At 44.4% G+C, this 16,377-nt stretch overlaps 1 protein-coding gene and 1 long non-coding RNA gene across 7 annotated transcripts in view; one reads left to right on the top strand and one right to left on the bottom strand.

Moving 5' to 3' along the window:
* The window catches only part of LOC146990815 (beta-1,3-galactosyltransferase 1-like), a 114,048-nt gene that overhangs the window by 63,238 nt on the left and 34,433 nt on the right, over positions 1–16,377 (bottom strand). The window lies entirely within an intron of this gene.
* LOC146990816 (uncharacterized) lies at positions 13,512–14,431 on the top strand. Its single transcript, XR_015037949.1, has 4 exons — positions 13,512–13,826; positions 13,958–14,019; positions 14,113–14,161; positions 14,259–14,431. It is a non-coding gene; the product is annotated as an uncharacterized LOC146990816 (long non-coding RNA).

The raw sequence follows: 16,377 nt of genomic DNA, 5'->3' as shown, positions 1-16,377 counted from the left end.
GGCCCCCTGATTAGCTGATTGCTGCGAACCCGAGGGCGGGGTCGTCACATTAGAGAGCGTCTTTGTGTTGTCTGAGACGTCGGTTGAGGCCGACGCCGTCAGATCCAGAGACGACAACGAGATAATTAACTTTCAGCTCCAAGGCGTTCCTAAGACTTCCTGTCAGCCGCTGTTAGCATTGTCGGCGCTCTCAGACGACAGGCAGCAGCCATGCTAATGATGTTCAACCTGATTTATTTATCTGGGGTTTATTTCAATCATTTCATACTGAAGGTGTTTCACGCTCTACACACACACACACACACACACCGCAGGCTCACTCGGATGCTCAGTGCGCTCACCCTGCCACAGGATATAAGATTCAAGGTCACATTTCACCTCCCTGTTTACTGGGTTCAGCCTGAATTTAAATTCTACCTCATAGCTCAGATCACACGACTACACTTTGAATCACTGCAGTCCAGTGACATCACATGGCACCAGGCTCCTGCTTGATGCTGTTTACTTAACTTAGTGAGAAAGCTGTCAAAAATGAATTTGCTACATCTCCTTGTGAGATTTTAAACAGAGTTGTTTTGTTTTAGAGGTAAATTCATGCAACACCGCTGATGCGCGTTCCCGTCGGGGGCAGTTTTTCAGCATCAGTCTCTGCGTTTGCCTCTAAAACAACTCTGTCTCATAACGTTCTGTTATTATCTCATAGCGTGGTGAATGTGCAGGTCACAACTTGTCCACCAGAGCGTTTTGGAGTTGTTGGATTGTGTATTTGATGAGTTTGATGAGGGAAACCAAGAAATCCCATGAGCCTCCGTATAGCGTAGCTCTGAGCAGTTCACGGCTCTGCTCCGCCGTTCTAAAAACAGCTTGCACCGACAATTAAAGGTAACGAACCTACTGCTAAAACTATAGGGATTATGGCAATGGGCCAATTGACCTGCACTGTGTTATGCATGTGTGCACTGACAAAAAAACTTTTTATTTTAATGGAAATGACCCAGATCTAAATGGAAACGACCTAGATCATGATTACTCTAATTGCACCTGGAGCAGACAACACTCGGCGTACTTGTCTGCATGCGAGGTCCGTCTATGTGTTTTGAAACATCACCGTAGACTTAATTGGTTGACCTTTACGATGCATGAGGATTTATTAAAGCCCTCATTAAGATCCTGTCGATTTAATATCTCAAACACAAAGACGGAGGGCTCAGCCGTCACGATCAAAGGAAAATGTCACCTCATAAAAATCTCTCTGCTAAAAAAAAACTTTTGACTGACACTGTACATCCTTCTCTCACGGTCCAGCTCAAGTAGTGTCAGCTCGCGTCTCCCTCGGATGTTAAAGCCATTCCTGAGCTGTAGCCGGCGGCGGAGAGCTTGGAAGTGTGAGGTTGGGGAAATATAGGTCCTCTTCCTCTGTTCATATTCACAACAGGATTAAAGCAAGACGAAGGCAGGATCTACCTAACACATCTTATATTCACTGGGAGGTAAAGATAGCCCCTCTTTAGTCTCAAGCTGTTGATGCACAGCTAATCTAGGAAATAACACTTCCTGTGCATGGAGCTACAGTCAGCTCTCCTCCTCTTCCTCCTGACGCCTTCAGTGCTGAGAGAGTGGCTGCACTCAGGAGGCAGAAATAGGTCATATCTCCTCGGATCGCCTCCGTAACCTCTCGGTTCATAATGATCAGGGGTGATAACAATCTCCAGGCATCCTCCAGCACACAAGTGTGTCATCTTCATTGCCTTTCAGGAGGTAATAGCCACCTACCCTCTCCCCACCATGCAGCAGGATGATTAGCCAATACCAATCCCTGTCTATGCTTGGAAAAAAAAAACAGCACCTTGATTTGAGTCGTAACTGGAGCTCTACTCAGGGCCAATTAGTGCAATTTTGAAAGCTGGGTGCAGCTGTGAGATGCATCTCTTCCTCGGGTTTTTGTCAAAACGAGATCATTGGAGTCTGACATATTGCATGCGACACATGAATGAGCAAACAAATTATGTACGCTCCTCAAAACCTGAGCCGATTAGGAAACACCGCATTGTAATAAAGATGAGATGCTCCCTCAGGTGGCAGGGGGGAAGAAAGGAAGGAAAAAAAGTGAAGTTTGAGGATGATGGGGAGGTGGGAAGGACCAGCCTTTCACATCAGGCTCAGAAAGTGATGATTTTAAAGTAAAGATGGGGTGTTACCGTGAGTATTTAAAGAGATAGCACACCAGGGTTTAGACCGAGAAGGCAAAACATCTTCACCACAGTCGTAGCATCACACATTGATAGAGATAGAGACATCAGATGCTGCTGCTGCTACAGTGCAAGACACGGCACCTGATCGCAGTTAGAAATGAAGGATTTGTGGGATCTGTTTGACGTCAACATGTAAACTGTAACAAAGCTCTTAAGCCATGGGATTTTTTCATAAAACGATGGAGTCCTTTCGTTTACTTTTGTATGATTTATCAATTTAAATCCTAAGTATTTGCTAGCTCTGAGCGCTGTGACATCATATAGTCACAGAAGTCCTGACAGCTCATTTTAAGGCTTTATAGTCTAAATACACTTATACCCAACCCTGAATAAACATCCACCCATCTCTTTCCCATCTAACCGTTTCGCTGTGGTCGATTAAAGACACGGTGAATCTCCAGGAGACGTAAACGCCTGTGAGAGACACACATGAAAGAATAATTAATGCGATGCTTTCAGCCGAGATCAGAGCGTCTGTGTACGTTCGCCTGCTACATAATAGATACATACAGCTTTCGAGCACCAGTGCATTGAAAATGAATTATCGGGAGAAGAAGCGCAGCTGCTGTTCCTATAGCATACAGGTAGAAGATTACACACTGTTTTGTCCTCGGTGTCATTGACTTTTCATTGAAGCCCCCCCCACCCACCCTCCGCCTCCTTCCACACCTCTTGGCCCCTGTCAAAGAGAAGCAGAGACAGGCCTTGATGAGTGCACCTTTGATCTCTCCGAGGCGCCTCTGCTCCTCCTCTTTTCTCCCTCCCATCATCCCTCCCTTCTCCCTTCTCCCTTCTCTCCTCTCTCTAGCTGTCAGAGAGCTCAGCCTGTCCGCTCCACTCCTCCGCTCCTCATCCTCTCTTTCTGGCCCCTCACGCCCCTGAAGCTAATTGTTGCAGTCGCTCCACAGTGACACAAAAAAGCAGACGTGCTGGATCCTGCGCCAGTGATCAGGTTCTTACAAATAAATGTGCATAACAAATGGGTTCGCACATCATTTCTCTCCTCCTCTGTTTATTTATTAAACTGACAGCGCTGAAATGGCCAATCAATTCCAGCCCAGAGGGAGGTGCTTCAATCACAATTCACCCTTTGATTTAATCTTGTTATTTACGCCGTGCACTCCCAGCCTCTTGTTTATCATCACTCCACAGATCTCGGAGCAATATTTCACTTGAAGAAAAAGTTGGATTCGGAGCTGCCGTTATGGGATTTGCATGTCATCTCCGCAGCCCGCCGTTCGTTATCTCCCCGCCAAGACATCCAGCGGCTGGCCCATGCTTCAACAATGCAATGAGCCGAGGCCCACTTCACTCCCTCGTGCTATTACATATTCAATTAAATTCATAGTCTCCGCGCTGGTAATAGTGATGAATATGCAGGGAGTTAATTTCTTTGTGTCACAGTCTCAGTAGAAGGAGACGTTGGAGGGTGACAAAGCGTGCCGTGTGATTGGATCCCCTTAGCCGCTGCGGGGCAAAACTGGTGGAGGTTAATGTTGCAGACAAGGACGAAATGTTCAGAGTGAGACATTCCCGTGCACCAGCGCAGCCGGTTGCACAGCATGTGGAGGAATCATCACACGAGGAGGAAGAAGAGCGATGCGGCTTAGAAACGTCTGAACAGAGCTGGGAGCGTCGGTGCAATCACCGCGTTCCTGCAGAAAAACAAAAACACCATTTGTGCCGTTCGCAGGTGCAGCATCCATCATGCAAGAACATTTTAGTTCTTAACTCAACAGCACAACCTTGTCGTAAATTACTTGTCTCGTCTCCATGAAGGCCACCTGGTTACTAGGGGTGAATTCAACAAATTTGGGTTTTAGTGTAGTGTATTATCCACCTGAACTTCTTCAAGATGGAGCACATCCTTGGATTTTAAAGTTGAAAGAGATTATGGCGGAAACAAAGCCTACCATGGGAGACTTTAAGAGACTTCTGGTAAATATTATTGGGGTTCCAGGCAGCCATGGAAGAGATTTTACAGAAAGCTGGATATAATCGATATGTGGGATCTACGATTCAGAGCTGTTTGGAGCAAATAGAGGTCGATTGTATAGAGTGTTAAGAGATACATTTCCAACAAATGTACTGTACATCCTGATAATATTCATGTTTAACCATTAGGACAAGAAGAAAATCCGAGATCTTATGTGTCGAGAGCCCATCAGGTATGGAGAAATGTCACAGGGAATGATCCAGAGGAGAGTCAGATGGAGCAATCAGTTTTGCGAGCTAAGTTTCGGAAGGGGTTGCCCCTGTCATTGAGGAGTAAGTTAGCAGAAGTGGTTGGCCTAGGGAGCATGACAGAGAGTGCTTATACAGATCACATAGCACACCAAGTAGAGCTGTATAGAAAGAAAGAGCATGAACAGAAGGAGCAAGATCAGGAGATCCTTAGAAAATTAAATCAAATTCAACTGGTAGATAATAATAAGAAGGAGAAGAAGCAGGCAGTTATGCAGAACCAGCCTGAGACAAATCAGTTCATGCCACAGCAGGCATGGAGAGGAAGAGGTTGAGGAAATTTAGGGAGAGTAAGAGGTCATTTCAATCCAAATTTTCAACAAGTTCCTGAAGTGTGTTATAATTGTAGACTGGTTGGTCATTTTGCTCTTGAGTGTAACAAGTGAAGACGTGTCGGCGGTGATCCCTTCTTTTCATCAACACATCAATATACCACAATAGTAGCCTATAAAACATTTCTGCCTGCACTGTTCCTCTGTTTCACGCCAAAAAAAAAAAAAGAAAAAACGTCATGAAAGAGTGAGAGGAAGATTTCAAGTCCTGCTGTCTAGAAATAAAACAAAAAACAGATGCAAAGAGATGAAGCAGCGTCAGTGGCCTTGTCAGGGGAGACGGTGAAGTGTGGAAATATTTCTACGGCTGTCCGCAGCGTGTCATCACAGAGTGGGACCGCAAATAAAGACTGAATGTTTGGACTGGAAGCTGAAGATATACAACTCCAGTCACCGCCGGCGCCTCGCTGTTGTTGCCGCTGCCACCGACCAGACAAGCTGCAGGGAGGAAAGTCACAATGTCCCTCAGCACTGAACACAGGCACATGGAGGGAGGGGGGGTTTTCACACCATTATGATGTCACAGTGAGGTTGACCTTCAATTATTTGGATAGAAAATGTCATCTCTTCATTCTATCTTCATTGTTAAATTGTCAAGTGATGTTTGACCCTCAACCAGCAAAAGGCTTGTTACATCTGAAACAATCAGTCGCCTGTTGAACAAGCTTTTCATTGATAAGGAAACAAATAAATGCCAAATATCTATGTCAACAACTACAACACTGGAAAATCCAAACCAGAAAAAAAAACAAGGAGCAAGAGACAATGGAGAAACAAATCCAGTCCAAATGTCCACCATCATGGACTCAACAGAATTTGAACTCACTCTTTCGAGTCTTTCCTTAAGCCAGCCTTTCTGCCTGAGGGATTTACCCACAGTTCATACACAGCCTTGTGATGTTTAACACATGGTTGCCATGAATACAAAGCTATACCCAGAAGGATACAGCACCATAAAATAGAAGGAAAAAAAGTAGATATAGAAGAATAAATAATAAAGGAGCATGTTCAAAGTCACATTAAAGGTCTGGTGATGGATTCATAACATTCATCGGCTCATTAGGATGATTTTTTCTCACATTTGGAGCCCCCTGCTGCCTGGCATGAGGGGGGAGGAGATGCTGAACTTCACAAAGCAAAGAGTGGACATGCATTCAAACTAAAACTGGAAATAAAAGTAAAAAACAAAAAAAGAATCTAATTAAGGAAACAGATGAGGAGATAATCATCATTCACTTGTCAAGTAAAATGAGTCCCAGCTTCTTAAATGTGAAGACTTGATTAGATCATTGCAGACAGCTGATGAACAAACTGAATAATTTGATAAATTCATTTTCCATTTAATTCCTGGGGATGAAAATGTTTGGTGGTTGTTGACTGAGACTGACTCGCCAGATGTTTCATTTGCCCCGTGCACAAAAGGAACATCTTCTCTATTAACTGTCAATGGCCCTTTACTGTACTTTTCATTTCATGAATGCTTCCTCTGAACAATGCTGAAATAGCTGGCTGGCTGTGACACACAAATTGCAGCAAACACTGGTTGCCGTAGGAACCCTTTGGTATGGCGAGAGCAGGCGAAATCAACACCGGCGCAGAGGAATCAGGGTGTGAGACTGAAAAGTGGTGAGCGTCTAACAAACTTCCACAAGGCTAAATTGCCTCCCACCTCCCTCCCCCCATCCCTCACCCACCTCACCCCAACACCAGCCATAGATCAAGCTCTGACCTGATGATACAAAGAGTCTGCTTTAAATGTTGTAGCTTGTGCTACATCAAGGACGTGTTGATATATTCCCTTGGCTTCGGTTCACGGACGCTGAATTAACAGTTGCTGGGGGATTTGAAAAAAGGCACTCCTGACAAACACTCGCAGTGATAATAAAAAGGAAAAGCGCTGAATGAGAGCCGAGCGTGTAGATTCAAAGTGTGATTCCAGGTGCCGTCGAGGTCAGGCTTCATTACTGGAGCCAACTCGCTGATAAAAGCTGCTGTTTAAGCAGCACGGGTGCACTTGACAATTATTCCTTTAGCATGTCAAGGCTGGAGTAAAGCACTGTCGGGGTTTTAAAAGGTCTTCTGTGGCAACAAACTGAATGGAGGGGTGACAACTGAAGCAGCAGGAAACACACTCCTCCTTATGAATTGACGCTCCATGACAGAACTTCTCTTCTCATCCATTTTTTCCCCTTCATTTAACTGCACCACGTTTATCTCCTAAAATTCCCCCCCCCCCCCCTCCTCCACGCCGTCTTTCTCTCTCTCTCTCTAACAGCAAACACTGTGAGAATCAATGGAGGTGACAGAGCGTAGGAGGCACAGACTGCCAGAGCGGTGTCATTCAGACTCGCTGATGTCACCTCCACTCTGCCCTGCAGCAGGAGCGCTGCCAAAGTGCGACTTTTTCCTGCTGATTCAGCCGCTAATGTGCATCGTGGGATGCCTCTAAGTGTCATTAACTGGCGTGGAGGAGTGTTGGTCCTGGCAGGGCCGTGTCACATGCTCTCGCCATCACCGGCGCAGATGTACCTAGCGAAGGTCTCGGGGGGGAAGGAAGGGTGGCAGCAGGGAAGAAGGGGAAACAGAGAGAGATGGTGTTAGGCTTTAAAGGGATAGCTCAACATTTTGGCAAATTCGCCTATTGCCATTACCTTTAATTGTCTGTGCAAGCTGTTTTTAGATTGGCGGGGCAGAGACGTGAGCTGCTCAGCTTATGCAATGGAAGCGCATGGTACTTTCGCCTTTCCCTCATCAAATACACAATCCAACAACTCCAAAATGCTCTTGTGGACAAGTTGTGACCTGCACATTCACCACACTTTTGTGTATTTGATGAGTTTGATGAGGGAAAGGTGAAAATACCACATGCCGTGCAGAGCTTGCGTCTCTGCCCCGCCGATCTTACACCGACAATTAAAGGTAACGGACCTACTCCTAAAACTATAGGGATTAAGGCAATGGGCCAGTTTGTCAAAATGTTTAACTATCGCTTTAAAGGAGGGTGTAAGTGTGCAGAGTGCAACAGAGAGAGACGGAGAGCAAGAGGCAACAACACAAGGTGGGTAAGTGAGAGGCAGAGTGGGAAGCAGGCGAGTGAAGTCGGACCATCAGACTGTTTCCCTGAGGCTCATCTGAAAATGCTCTTTCATCTATTTTCTCTGTCTGAGTCTGCAACAACAGCACGTTCAAAAAAAAAAAAAAAAGAATAGGAGGAGACAAATAATAGATTCTTAGAGAACTGACTGCTAAATTGTCGGTCGAACACTGACGTGGCGGCTCGTGGCTGTTGGCGGGGAACTTCTAAAGCTGCTGCTCCTTCATCACAATGGCCAACTTTCATGTTCACAGGATTAGGAAGGATCGGTTTTCTGGATCAATAGGATTAAAGCTGTCGTTAACCCCCCTCCCTCACCACCACCACCACCACCAACAGTTGAAGAGCAACACAACCTACAGATCATAAAGGGATGTGCAAATAAAATAGGAATAAAACGTCTGTTGCGGGGTGGAAGGAGGACAAGCTCTGCACAGCAAAAACTAACAAGTTATCCCAAAGCAGGAATAATCTGTACTTGGAGGAGGACAAAAACCAAACTGCCCACGGCACAACATTAACAAAAACACGCTGGAGAAGAAAAGAAAGCTCTTACTCTTGGAAGAGCCCAAATAGAAAAATCACTCACTGTAATTGGTCTGCCTTTCTTCTCTTTCTACCACTAGGAGTGAGAGGGAAAAAAAGGAACACTCTTGAATATGTGCGGAGAGAAAGACGTGTCTTCTAAGACATGCACAATAATTGTCTAGTTTTCCAGGGCGCATGCACCTACCATTAACATCCACTTTGAGCTGCTTTCAACTTATTATGTCCAGTGAGGGGGAGGCAATTTAAAACTTACAGCTAAATCACACAACTGTGCAACGATCTTTTATCTGCTCCCCTCGCTCTTACACACAAACCCATTGAATTGAAGCAGGAACGTCGTTGTCCTCTGCAGCTGTGTCCCAAATCAGAGGTCACAACACACTTCAGGGGGTGATTTTAAAAAACATTTGCGTAACAGTGGCTAGACTCCTTCAAAAAAGGAGGTCGTCCAGCAGGTGAGACCTTCATCCTCTATTCCAAGGATTCATTGTGCATCGGCAGTGACGATCATGTGCCGGCAGACGACGCCGACAGAGAGCAAGAGGACGCTGGTTTTCAGTGTGAGCGCTGTGTAGAAGAGCTAAAGCCCAAGGCTGAAGGATGAAACCAACACTCCAAAAACCAGGCTTTTGAGGTAAATTCATGCAAAACCACTGATGCGCGTTTCCGTTGGGGGCAGTTTTTCAGAAAGCAGTCTCTGCATTTACCTCGAAAACAACTCTGTCTGGTAACGTTCTGTTATTATCTCATAGCGTGGTGAATGTGCAGGTCACAACTTGTCCACCAGATCGTTTTGGAGTTGTTGGATTGTGTATTTGATGAGGGAAACCAAGAAATACCATTAGCCTCCGTAGCGTAGCTCTGAGCAGCTCACGGCTCTGCTCCGCCGTTCTAAAAATAGCTTGCACCGACAATTAAAGGTGACGAACCTACTGCTAAAACTATAGGGATTATGGCAATGGGCCAATTTGCCAAAATGTTGAACTATCCCTTTAATGATAGGATAGTCAGAAAGAGACAAGTTAATGAGGAGGGAGAATGACATGCACTCTGTATATGTGGTCTGCCATACGACGCCCCTAAACTGAATATTTAACGTGGGTCTGTTCATTTCTCATGGAAAAGTTACACATTCTGAGTTTTAAGGCTGACAACGACTTGTCACAACCACTGTCTCAGCTTCACACACACACACGCACACACACACGCACACACGCCAGCCTCCTCCTATTTTTGGATTAGCTGAGTGAGTGTCAGGTGTGAGCACGATGTCAGCGGCAGGAACAGCTCACTCTGAGCTTCAGAAACCTGTGGGTGACATGACATCCATCCTCATTTCCAGTCTGTGGATGCAACAAGAAAACCAAGGAGCCTCAAAACCAGACCAGACCGGACCGGATCGGACCTGTGGCGGATTTGATCCTGTCCCCTCCAGTGGGAGAGGTGAATGTGATCACATATTAGCACATGTTCATCATTTCAAACCACTGCAGCTGATCAGACACAGCTGATGGCTGGAGGGGAAAATCCTCCGTCTGGCTTTTTTTTGCGGTTACGAAGGTGAATCCTCCGGTGACGCGTCCTCTCGGCTGGGTCACGCAGCAGCTGATGTGTTCGTTCACATGCAAGGACAAACACGCTCTCTGCTCATTGGTTCCACCAGTGGAGCAGAAGTGTGTGTTACTATTATTATTTGATGCTTCTTCAGCTCTGTAGAAATGTATCCGCACGCACAACGTGTACATAAACCTTCAGGGGGACTCGCAGAAAACAGAACGCTGGCTGGGCCCAGGTGTATTTGCAAGTATTTGATTTGCATGTGTATATGTGTATGTGTGTTTGTGTGTGTGTGTTTGTGTATGCGTCTGACTGGCTGCTCCCATCAGCCCCTGTTTCTCAGCAGCACCAGATGGAACCTCGGGAAATAGCCTGGGATAAAATTAAGAAAAAACATCTGTCAAATCAGCGAGCGAAGTGAAAAAATAGAAGAAAAAGAAGGAGAAGAAGCTGAAGAAGAAGGAGAAGTGGAAGAAGGAGGAGGAGGAGGAGGAGGGGGTGGGGGTGGGGGGAAGAGTCTGGATGAATCCATGCAGCTGCGCTCCACCAAGGTAAAGGCGGATTGACATTCAACGAAAGGCTCATTAGGAAATTTCATGGGAGTCGTGAAGTGATTATCCCGAACCTGTCGGCGGGAAACAGCACATCAAAATGCCACGCACACACACACACACAACCTCTAGGTGGTTGATGCGTCGCTGCAATGAAATGAAATGAAATGTGCACACGTGTTTATGAGACAGAGAGCTGACGAGGAAGGCATCAATCAGCTATTAGTCCAAAGAACACTTCAGTGTGAATGATCCGTCTCTGATTCGATGTGCACAGAGCAGCTAATAATGAATGAATCAAAGTGTCTCCTCCTCTCGTACTGTCCCTGTTTCATCAGCACAACTCATTTCGAATGTGCTTAAATGCTTAGTGAGTAGAGTCGGACTACCAGGAAGAAATGAAGAAGAATTAGAAAAAGGAGGAGGAACACGGATGCCATGAAGTTGGTGTTCAGCAGAGAGAGCTGTGTGAAGGATAATCAATGGAAACCTTCAGCTCTCCGTTCCTACCACCCGGTCCAACCTGCATCCTCCATCCTTTCGCTGTGCGTTGACACAAAGTGTACGTTGTGATGTGCAAGCGGAAGCATCCAGCTGTCAGAGACGAGTGGCGAGTGCGTTTCCTCGGAGGGAGAGCAACAGCTTAAAAATCTGTTTTTCAAACAAGTCAATCTAGTTTATTTAACCCAACGTCACTGAGCACATTAGCCTCTGTCCTCCATCCTTCCCTCTATAAACACACACTCTACTCAAACAAAAGAGAGACAGCGCTTCAAGAAAGCTTTGACTGGTGAAAGAAAAAGGCAGAAGGGCGTTTAAAGGGATAGTAGCATTTTTTTTAAAGTGAGGTTGTATGATCTACAAATAGCCCCTAAGTACTTTAATTGCAGTAGAAGACTCTCTACACTCCTCCCATTAGCAACGCCAGCCCATAGCCCTGCCCAGAGATTTACAACATACAGTGTTGTGAATGGACCCAAAGAAACGGCCTATTTTCACGGCCTAAAAGAGGTTTTACCTGAAAAAAAATACACAGTTCCATTGTTTGCTATAATATAATTTTTTCCAGCTCTTCAAAGTGCAGGAAAAACACAGTTTTTATTTGGACCTAACCAACTCACGTATCCCTCCGCCCAGGGTTAGCGCCCGCCGATCAGCAGTTGGTCAGCTCCAAATAAAAACTGTGTTTTTCCTGCACTTTGAGGGGCTGGAAAAAATTATGTTATGGCGAACAATGGAACTGTGTATTTTATTTTCAGGTAAAACCCCTTCTAGGCCACGAAAATAGGCCGTTTCTTTGGGTCCATTCACAACAATGTATGTTGTAAATCTCTGGGCAGGGCTATGGGCTGGCGTTGCTAACGGGAGGAGTGTAGAGAGTCTTCTACTGCAATTAAAGTACTTAGGGGCTATTTGTAGATCATACAACCCCACTTTAAAAAAAATGCTACTATCCCTTTAAGGTAGGGTTTCTCAACGGGGGCGGTACCGCCCCCTGGGGGGCGTTCTGAACTTTGTGGGGGGCGCTGGGAGCGTGAGGGCTGAGAGGGGGGCGCTCAGGCAAAAATGGGGGGCGCCACAACTTGGCTCCTACAAGGTTCATTTGAGCTCTACTTTTTCAACTTTAATGGTTTCCCAACTTTTTAAGTGCAAATAACCGACATAAATAACCTACTTTTCAACTTATTTAACCCGCAAATATAACACTCATAATGCGGGAAATTCCCGCACACGTTTCAAACCAACCATAGCGCTGCGTCAGACTTAAATGACACACACACGTCTTTGTATAGTTTACCCATAGGCTACTGAATGAAGTTAGATGGATTTTTTTATACCAAGTACAGCCAAACATTAGTGTAGGCTACAGGCTGAAGAAAGAGGAATAGCCGAGCTCCTATGACTGCTCGTTCCTGCGAGGAGCAGGTGACCCGAGCCGTCTTTTTATTAATTTTTTTAGCGGCGCCGTCTTTACAGGTGAAGCACACGCACATGTCCGCCCGACTTTACCCGACAGGGTTTTCCTGCCGATCTAAGGTGATTTTTGGCCGCCACCTTAATAGTTACAGGGTGCATGTCACTGCATGAAAAGTGGGATTTTCGACAGTTAGCGGCACTGTAGATTGTCGTGGAAGTTCAGGTTTGCGAATGCATACGACAATTTGCAGGAAACACCCACAACTGTCGGGAATTGTCGTGAATTGTCAGAAATTGTGCTGGGCAGTTTCCCCCCCATCACCCCCCTCTCCCTAATTCAAGGGAAGGCTTTAACATGTAAATGATCATGCTGTGAGCTATACAAATGCAAATCAGTGTAGCTTGGTAGCAGGAGGAGTGTTATTCCAGGTAAGATTTTTCTAAAAGGTATTAACTTCATTTTAATCCTTATAAAACCCACTGTCAATTTAAAACATCCACAAAAAGTTTTTATGCATTTGAACACATTTTGTCAATACTGAGAAGTACGCTGGTGTATTAGGGCCATATGTAAAAAAACAAAAACAAACAAACAAAAAAAACCCAACTATTTTAAAAGAAATATATTCAGAGAAAAAACAAACAAATTGACTTTAATCATCATCTAAATAGGTTTTTAAAAATTATGTAAAATGTGTTATCTACTACAATGTTATGTAAAAAAGATTAATACAACAACCACAACAGTGAAAAGCAACCACATTTTAACTAGACAATTTAAATAGGACTTTTCCCAGGTTTGTCTAATGAATACAACTTTGAACATATATTTTGGAATGAGTGTTGAGAGATGGGCAAACCACATCTCGCGAGTTCTTCCATATAACAATGAACTCCCCTGTGATTGGAGGACCCGACGAGACTCATCCAATCACGTGAGGTCATGGGCGGGACTAACACGGAAGTACTTGCAAGGAGTTCTTCGCTTGTCTGAAGAGCCTGGTGATGCGAGGCTACAAGGAGTAAACAGACTTCTTCACAACTTTTTCTAACTTTGCTGATTCGTTGACTACAATGGCTGGACAGCGTCTTAACCATAGACATACTTCGCCTCCACCTCAACTCCTCTGCGTGGACGCGAACACCTTTCCACAGCAAGTCGGCAGACCGACGAGAGGAGAGTGCTTTTGAACGCTGTTAGTGGGCTGTCTCGTCAGATAACTACCGCCGACACAGACTCGGACTGACTGCCTTCATGCCTTGGAGATGAAAAACAGGCCAGAGGAGCCCAACTCTAAGAGGAAAAGACGGATGCAATCCCCAAATTGCGGTAAGAATATGTTCGGTGCCTGCTTGCTAAGCTAAGTAGCCTCAAAGTAAAGCTTTCTTTCCGTAGCCCAAGCTAAAAGTAGCCTGAACCAGTGTGTTGCTTTATCAAACTGTGTTTCTGTGTATTTACAGGATGCAGTACGCCGTCTTCACAACTCTGAGGCAACTTGGAGGAGCTACAAACCAGAGCAAGGGTAAGATTTAAAGAATAGGCTATGTGTTCATTCTGCTGCATAAGGAAAAACGTAAACAGATACTCATCTTAACCGTACATTTTGTTTTCACAGACTGACCTCGTGACCACTGTGCCTGATGCCGATAAAGACACTATTGTGTGTAAGTAACGTTTAGTACTTTCTGCTTACTGTTCAATGTAAGGGGATGCATGTTAATGCTGTGCCTAAGTGTATCTGTGTTATACTTGCAGCGCCAGGCGGAAGCTGTGAAAAGGTCTCTGGAGCTCTGCAGCCTCACATTCAGAGGCAAATCCTAAATACAGGGCAACACACCACAGATGTTTACAACATGGACAAAATTAAAAAAGAGTGTCATCTGTTACCTACATCCCAGACGCAGCAAACAGAGCTGTGCCGTATGATCATGGAGGAGAATGCTGTTGTGTTGTGTTATTTGTGCTATGTATACATACATTTTTTATTATTATTTATGCCAATAAAGCTCTTTCTGTGAATAAACATGTTGCTGGCAATTTTTCTTTGCTCAATAAATTCATGTCCATAGGATAACAATATTTCAACCAATTAGGAGTCATTTTCCTAATTTAAAAGTAGCCTATATGTCAACCAATCGCGAGTCATTTTTCTAGTTTAAAAGTATACATATGAACCAATCACAAGTCATTTTCCTAGTTTAAAAGTATACATATGAACCAATCACAAGTCATTTTCCTAGTTTAAAAGTATACATATCAACCAATCACGAGTCATTTTCCTAGTTTAAAAGTATATATATCAACCAATCCCGAGTCATTTTTCTGGTTTAAGAGTAGTGGTTTCAACCAATACTGAGTGAGGCCATTCAAGCCCCGCCTGGCTGCTGCTGTTCATATGCTGATTAGAGCCATTAACACCTTCTGACCCGGCGCTGTTTCGCCGCGATTCATATGCTAATTAGCCCCTCCACCAGTGGTTCGTTTCCGTCAGTATGTGGCACGGACGAACGCGACGTTTGCAGTCCATAAATTGTCGTTAATTGCCGGTAATTAGGGAAATCTGCGGGCGTTTACGGGGACGAAAATCCCACTTTTCATGCTGTGTGTTGGGTCTTTAGATATAGCCTCTTGCACAAACACCCCGTTTGAAGAGGGAAGCCCGTAAATTACCAGCAGCGTCATGTCAATAGAAACCGAGGGGGCAGGTGCCCCCTCAGATTTGAGGGATGATTTTTTAAATTATTTTTTTAAGTTACTTTACCTTACTTATTATTTTACCATCTAGCTATGATCAGTGGTCATATGTATTACAAATAATGTCATAGTCCATCTCAAAAATACATCATTGCCTTTTTCCAAAAATTACAACCCCCCTCCTTTTTTCATGGATGTGGTCTCTTCCGCCCTGACGCACACACGCGCACCTTGCCTGCATCAGTCCGTGCTTGGGGTAGGCTAAAAAAAAAAAAAAGTCTGTGCTTGGGGAGGGGAGCTACCTTCAATGGAAATGTGAGAGCAGTGTAACATTAAACTAGGGATTTCAAATGTTTAATCAAAGAGGAACTATAGAAGTCCGCTGCTTTTCCGCTGTTTTGCTAGCAGTCCCTGGCCATGTGCATTTGTTTACAATGAAGCCGAAAAATCAATACATGGCCATGTGCATTTGTTTACAATGAAGCCACGAAAAATCAATACATGGAGGTGAAATAAGTTTTTTTGAAATACATCCACCTTATTGTTCCACATTATTAGCCAAGATAATGTTTCTGAAATTCAGTTTACCAACTTTTCAGTCCCCAGTTAGTGCCCAAAATAAGTGATTTGAGGGCATCCTCAAAAACATTTTGCACACAATTGGACATTCTAGCACCAAATCAACAATCTCTTTTTTTTTTTTTTTTTAACCGCAATAGGGTTCACGTCATGATATTGTTTGTATTTTGAGCATTAAAACTTCCATAGTCCATAGTTTTCTTTGTTTGATATGTCAGGAGACTTTTGGTTAAGTAACCATGGACATCTCTGTCATCATTACCATCATTATGGGCCGTTTTTGTTCTAGAGACCTGTAAAAAAAAAATTATAATTTAGGTCAAATGCTGGAAATTTGAAGTCCGCTTTTTGAAAATGTTCAAATCCCTTGTGAAAACACACCTTCGTCATGAGGACAAACTGTTTTGGTGCTTGAAATATGTTTACCAGAGTCTTAGCTTCACGAAAGCAGTGAAATATGAATAAAGTAACAGATAAGTGTAGAAAACAAGTTTAAAGCGAAATGCGAAATTTTGTAACATTGTTTTTTTTTTTTGGGGGGGGGGCGGTCAGAGGATCATGGTATGGTCAGGGGGGCGTTGGTTCAAAAAAGGTTGAGAACCACTGC

This window comes from Trachurus japonicus, chromosome 2 (assembly GCF_045865225.1).
Source record: "Trachurus japonicus isolate A0001 chromosome 2, Traja_1.0".
Classification (NCBI taxonomy): Eukaryota; Metazoa; Chordata; class Actinopteri; order Carangiformes; family Carangidae; genus Trachurus; species Trachurus japonicus.
The sequence above is the reverse complement of the archived record's forward strand: the minus strand, read 5'-3'. Positions and strand labels throughout refer to the sequence as shown.